The sequence below is a fragment of the Hibiscus syriacus genome, unplaced genomic scaffold (genome assembly GCF_006381635.1).
Source record: "Hibiscus syriacus cultivar Baekdansim isolate YM2019G1 unplaced genomic scaffold, ASM638163v2 tig00000916_pilon, whole genome shotgun sequence".
Classification (NCBI taxonomy): Eukaryota; Viridiplantae; Streptophyta; class Magnoliopsida; order Malvales; family Malvaceae; genus Hibiscus; species Hibiscus syriacus.
The window spans coordinates 593,817-601,475 of NW_024061833.1; the positions used below are offsets into that span (position 1 = coordinate 593,817).

Consider the following 7,659-nt stretch of genomic DNA (forward strand, 5'->3'; position numbering starts at 1 on the left):
AAAATTAGATAGAAAATTGTGGCAATTGCATGCATCAAATATCATTTCTACACCATTAATTGATTGCTTTGCGACTAAGATGTAGTAAAAAAATGATATCAAGTTTCGAAGGGATTAGGAGGACTAAAATATAGGGTTAGTCAACTATCCAAAAGGAAAAATCGTAGGTCACCTATCTTATTCATCTCGGAAAATTAGACCCAAAATCAAAATATGAATTGTATGAAGGTTTAGGTTAGCAATTACCCTTTAAATATGAGATATATGCCACACGCTCAAGCACCATAGCTCCATCTTCCAAGAAAGAAAGAACCAGAAGCAAACTTTCTTTTGCCGTGCTTGTGTTTTATCATCATTACACTTCTCTTATAACAATGTTGCTCTCTCTTCAACGCCACTAAGCTTGACTATAATCATAGTTTAATCAATAAATGGAGTTCGATCTCGAAAACCCATTATCCAGCTTCAATCAATTCAACCCTTCACTCTTCCTGCTTGAATCTGATCATATGCCCTCTCACAATTACATTCAGTCTCTCAAAACTGGAGATCTTCACACTGTTTTCTATCAGACGAGAAGCCATCGCTTCAATCTCCCAGGTAACTCGATTTACCTACTTATTGTGTTATGTTTTCTGCATATTCACTGAATTTGCTTCTTTTTGTTTTTTTGTTTCAGTTTTCTGGCGAATTTGGACCTTTCTTGTCATTTCTTGCTATTAATTATCTCGACCGGTTCTTGTCCAGACAAAAATTGCCGGTGAAATATTCTTTAGCTCTTCAGGTAGTACCAATATTCATAAGCTGCAAAGCTAATTACAGATGTTGATGTTGTTGCAGCAAAATAAAACATGGGTTGTGAGACTTGTTGCGAGCTCCTGTATTTCCTTAGCTGCCAAGATGATGGATACAGAGTTTCCTCTCTCTCAGGTAATAATTTGTAATAGTCGTTTGAGTTTGAACTCGAAATCTGATGTCAACAAGAACTCAAGTAATCCGAGTCAATTATATAGGACGATGGAAGATTAATATTTGATACACAGACGATACAACGTATGGAGTGCTTAATCTTGGGAGCTTTAGAATGGCGAATGCGCTCCATTACTCCTTTCTCTTTCGTATCATTCTTCATTCCGTTGTTCGAACTCAGAGACTCTCCATCAACGCAAGCCCTCAAAGGTCGAGCTTTTGAAATCATCTTAAAAGCTCAGATTAGTAGGTCTGAAACTTCATTAAAGCTTTTAGAGTTCAAGCCTTCAATAATTGCAGCATCGGCACTTCTCTCAGTCTCCCATGAACTCTTTCCCTTGCAATTCCCCTGCTTTAGAAAAGCCATTTCCGGATGTTCATATGTAAATAAGGTAATATGATATTCTTAATTTTTCCCATCACTTCAAAAGAAAATATTTGTTTTAATTCATTGATGTTGTGATTTGGTTGCAGGAAAACATGTTAAAGTGCTATGATTCGATTCAAGAGATAGAGGAAGAAGATGACCGATCGATGTTCGATATGATTCCGAGATCTAGCTCGCCTGTTAATGTGCTTGAGCAGCATACTTGGAGCTCAGACAGTGAAATTACAACCGAGAGAGACAACAAGAGGATCTTTGTTTCATCTCTTTTGTTTTAGGTACCGGAACAAAGACAAAACATGGCTTTGAATTGAAAGGGTGGGTTGAATTCTTTTGGTTCTCCGTTTGGTGTTACCATGATTGTGTTTCTTGGTGTCTGGTAGAAGAATAATATTGAGAGTACACTAATACAACAATAATAGTAGTATTAATTTTGTTATTGGCTTATTAACTTTATTTTATTTTACTTCTTGATTTACCAAAATATATATTTTAGCAGTGGGAAAAATGTTGAAAAAATATATTTATAAATATATAACCTTGTTAACGATAATAATTTTATTTCGTCGATCACCGATGATTAATTTATTTTTAATTTGAATATAGAATCATAATCAATAGATTGGGTCGTTAGTTAGCAACTTCATATTTTTCTACGTAGAAGAGGGGGGTATAGCATATATGTGAAGGTTGAAAAAGTGGGGGTTTTTTTTTCCTGAAAGAGAAAAATCAGATCTTATTTTCCTTTTTTCCTTTTTCCTTTTTCCTTTTTCCTTTAGTACAAATTCTCTTATTATGGGATGATTAGTATCAGACCTATAATGACCATAAATGTTATATTTGTCTCAGACAAATTAAGTGATTTTGTTAAAGGTCTAATCATGATAATATCTTCATCTAAGAAGTACAAGACTCTGGATGGATAATAGATAAAAATGATATTTTCGAAAGATACTTCTAGGAGATATCTCCGTAGGTACAACAAAACTAAATACATTTATAATTATTTTAATATTTGCTTGTTGAATTATTTTTTTTATTAATAATGTTAAGTAACAATTTATAAATATATTGTAATGTAATATTCATATTATTCAAATTTATTTCCACTTGTATATTCAATTATTTAAGGATGGGCTAGGGTATTGGAGATGCGATCGCACCTCCTAAAAATTTTAAATTTTTATATATTTTATGGATTTTTTTGTATTTTTATTTATTATTTGATTTCACACTTTCTAAATTTTTTAATATAATGACTTCTAACATAATTTTTTACGATGATAATACATATCTTTATATAGTATATTGATAATAATACCAATTAAATTTAATATCGTAAGCAATGATGCCTTAGTTCGAATAACGAATTTTGTATCCTCCCATTGTTTTGCCCCAGTAGTATTTGAGTTTCGGATTTATATTTTATAAAATAATATAATATATTATGAAATGAAATGAATAATTAATTAAGTATTAAAATTGATGGAAATATATAATAGGTTAAAAAGTAATACAAAAGTATCTTAGTATACGATAAATATGAGGATAAATTACATTTTTAGTCATCCACCTATTCTCATAGTTTTGTTTTGGTTACCTAATTATTTTTTTCAAAATCATACATAATGTTACGTTTTTGTTCCATTTTGGTCACCCATCTTTGAAAAATTAGCGGTTATGCTGATGTGTCATCTGTCTTTATTTATGCTTTTTTTAAAAATTTGTTGAATCACCAAAATAAAACCACATAAATAAGCGGGTGACTAAATTTGTAGTTTAGCCTAAATATAATTTACTTATAGCATATAGTAACAAATGCGCGCGACAAAGAAAACATTTTGGCTTGTTTAATTGTAGACAGCTGTAGTAATGTTCACTGCTTTCCTTTCCACACAGTTTGGGCCATACTCCATAATGTATATAAAACAACTTAGGATCTGTAATATCTTCTTATGATAGATACATTTCAAGTGGGAAAAGGCGAAATCCTTTTGGTCATTCCAACTAACAAACAATTGTTATCATTAAGTTTTCATTCTTATGTCAATTCAATTATATGTTATTATAAAAAAACGGATAACATGACTTGGTTTTAATAGAGATAATAATATAAAATAATTCAATTAACAATATGATGATATGTGTCATCGTCTTATTAAAATTTTGAAAATATATAGATTAAAGTTGAAATGATCAAATTCGATTCCTCTAGAAAAGGTAACTCTTAACGGCTATATTAAACTAAGAATTTATTCTATAGTTGAAAAAATTTTAAGTTAAACTTTAATTTATGCAAGATTATATCGGAAAATATGAATTATACTTAAAACCTAAATTAATAGTTGATTACTAAATAAAGTTAAGTAATTATTTCATGATTGATAAATTATATTTGGATTAAATCGTGATTGATACAAGATTTTTATATTTTTAAATTAAATTAAATATTTGTTCTTTTTCATTTTTTCTTTTATAATTAAATTTATATGATAGTTGGATTAAGTATTTAACCTAATTAATAATTTTAAAATTTTATATTTGTAAATAAACATATTACTACATGTGTAATTAAAATATATTTTATTTAAAAAAATAAAAATTAAATTATATATGTCAAAATATATTTCAATAAGATGGTGACATGTATCATCAACTTATAGACTGAAATATTTATAACTAAATAAGACCAAATTAAATAATATATAAGTAATGAGAAATAAATGTGTTACTAATTAAAAATGAGCCTAGCCATTAATTTTATTGAAATTTAATGACAAATAGCTTGATTGACGTAAAGTTTTATGAGTCAGTTGACAAATTTTTTAGTTCAACGGTTAAAATAGAACTCATTTAGTGACCAAAAATATAGTTTACCCAAATGTATATGACTTTTTTTATTTTTCTTTTTTTTTTCTGGGGTGGTGGGGGGGAGAGGCTAACGTCACCAAACATTCCAAGGAACCTAGACGATGGTAGGAAGGAGATGGAGTCAAAGGAGGGATACATACATACATGCATATGTGTGTTCATAAGGAGGGATGAAGATACTAACTTTTTTACCCATTTTTTATTTATTATTATTATTATAATTATTATAATTATAATAATTATTATTATAATTATTATATATATTATTATTATTATTAAAATAATAATAATAATAATAATTACAAGCCCAAATCCCAGGACCAACCAGAACCGGCCCAAACCCAAAAGGAAATCCTACACATTTGGGGTTTCAGCTAGGGTTTCTAAACCCTAGCTCTAACCGCCGCCTCAATCTTAGCCGTTGGATCTGAGAGATCCAACGGCCCACACTCCTCCAGATGCAAACCCTAGGGTATGATACCCTAGGGCCACGCGGCCGCCGCAGCTACTCCCACCATCTCCACCGCTGCCACGTCTTGTCGAAGGCTTCCAGAAGAGCCACTCCAGCTGCACACGTTGTCTTCAACGGTGAGTCACCACTGGAAGTTCGGTGACTCACCGAACTCTACTCTTTTACCCGGTCCGAGACAAGCGCCGGTGATGGCTATAAAGCCATCACCCAACCTGCAAAAAAAACAAAAAACCAACAGAGAAGGAGCAACCAACAGCAAACCCAAAGCAGAGCAAACCCACAACACAGCAACCAGAAACAAAAGAAAAGAAAGGAGAGAAGCTTACCGAGGAAGCCACGACCGCCGGACCTCTCCAAACGTCACCAAAAACCTTCGAAAATCAAAGGTACTTTCCTAGATTTGCTCCGATCGGGAGCTATTTAAGAGAAAGGAACACCGGAACCGTCATTATGACGGTTCGATCTACGTTTTAGTGTAAAAAAAAATTTCGGCCACCGAAGGCGGTGACCGACGGCGGGGTCAACGCCGGCGAACGGCTGTCGGTCGGTGTGCTTCTCTCTGTTTTAGAGAGAAGCGAGAGAGTTTTAAACTCTCTCAAAGAAGAGAGAGAGAGGGAAGAGGAGAAATGAGAGCTGGCCCTTCGGGCCAGCCGGTTTCGGGCTTTAAATAGCCCTTCCCGAACGACGTCGTTACGGGGAGGGCTATTTGTGTAATTAACTAAGGGTTAAATCCCATCCGCAGTCCCTTAACTTGTAATTCTTACATTTTAGTCATTAAATCAAATTTATAATCCTTTTAATTTGGTCTCTAAATTTTATTTATTTATATTTTAGCCCTTAACCGTAATTATAAATATTTTTAGATAAAATACGTATTTAGTCCTTTAGTTTTAATAAATAATATTTTAATCCTGAGTATATATTTTTAATTTATTTTAATATGATATTCGAATTTTATATAATTTTATTTTAGTCATCAAATTAATAAATAAGGAAAATGGCATGTTTAATCCCTATAATTTTAAATAATTAATTATGAATTAGGTATTTAATTTTATTAGATTATAATTTAGTCACTATTTTTAAATATTTTCATTTATTATAAAGTTTTATTGCTTTTAAATATATAGTTCTAATTGTATTTTTTATTTATGTTTTAATTTTACTTGTTTACATTTTTAAATATTATTTTTATTATATAGTCATATAAATATATATAATAAATAATAATTTATATTTTTTACATAAATTATTTTTATCATATTTTAATATTTATTTATTTTTCAATATCGAAGAAAAGGGCAGTCTTAATACAACTGGATGTCCTATTCTGGTATTTTAAAATTAAATATTATAAAAATTATAATTTAATTTTATTTAAATTATTATATTGTTAATATTTATTAATATCAAAGAAAAGAGCTGTCTTAAGGCACCTAGAAGTTCTTTTCTGATATTTCTAAATAAATAAATATTTTATTTATAAACGTATATAAATATTTTTTCATAATTATAATTTTGAAATAATAGGATTATAAATTACATATCTTTGAATTCTTAAATTTCTAATAATAGAGACAATTTATAATTAATAAAGTATCAATTTTGGGCGTTGTAGGGGTGCTAATCCTTCCCTAAACGTAACCGACCACGAATCCCTTTTTTATTAAAAAGAACTAATTTTTGGTTATAAACGCAGATCAGTTCATCTTTTAACTGATATTTTCTTAAAACTCTTTTAAAAGATAATTTTTAGGTATTCGACCTACCTGACCTAAAAGGTCGATGGCGACTCCCAAATTATTTTATTTTAAATACCATTTATTCATATCACTTTTCCTGTCAAGTAAAAAAATTTGTGCCCGGACGAAAACCGGTTACGACAGCTTGGCGACTCCGCTAGGGACTGGTCAAACTTTTAAAATCAATTATAAATTGTCTCTATTAATTATAAATTAAAAATTCATATATTTAATTTATAATTCTTTCTTTTCAAATTTTTTATATACTTATTATAGTATTTATATATTTTCTTATTAATATTTCATTTTATTTACAAGTATTTTATTTCATTATTTATTTTTCTGTCAGAGGTTTGAACATTTCTCCTCACACACAACACTTGCATTGCATAATATAAAGCTCTATAATTGAGTTTGTCCCTTTTAAGTGGGAGTGAAAGCGACGTCTTCGTGAGAATTTATTCTCCGTGTCAGACCTAGTAAGTAACTTTCGGGGTTCATATGCTCTATGTCTTCGTGAGAATTTATTCTCCGTGTCAGACATAGAGAAATGTATCCCCTCGAATTGAACTCAATCCACTTTAGTCTGTGATGGACTAGGATTGAGGGTTAACAGCCCAAGGGGGCACTAACAAAGACAATTCGAGTACCTTTATTCTTAGATCTGAAACCCTGCATATAATAAACCCTAGAAACTCTTCCGATCTGAAGCCATGCTGAAATTTTGTCCAAAATAGGTGTACACACAGGAGAAATGAATTCTAATTTTCCTTTTAATTTATTTAATTATTTTCTTACTGATTAAATTGCATGTGAATTTAAATTATTTAAATAAAGATATTTAGGTAGACATTATTATCAAATTATTTTTTTCTTTATTATGTAAACTAATTCATTTCTTTTTGTGTGTTCTTTATTTCTTCTGTTTGCATAGCATCATACAGGATAAAAGGCATTGATCCTTGTGTTAATTATCTCATTGGAAAGCCTTCATCCATGGATAAAAAGTGTTCAAATCAAATAGTTCTAAACTCAGAAGTAAGACAGTGGGCTGAGGACTTACAAAGACAAGGGGGGGACAGTCTGCAAGATGACTATGTATCTGACTTAGCCAGTTATGCTCCAGTTTCGCTAAAAAGAAATGATATGCAAGATTTGCGAAGCATTTGGGAATGTTGGGACTCAAACAAAAAGTTGCAGTTTTATCAGACTTACGGAGA

At 30.5% G+C, this 7,659-nt stretch overlaps 1 pseudogene; it reads left to right on the forward strand.

Moving 5' to 3' along the window:
* Window positions 1–301: 301 nt before the first annotated feature.
* On the forward strand, window positions 302–1,747 carry LOC120116500 (annotated as a pseudogene).
* The last annotated feature ends 5,912 nt before the right edge of the window (window positions 1,748–7,659 follow it).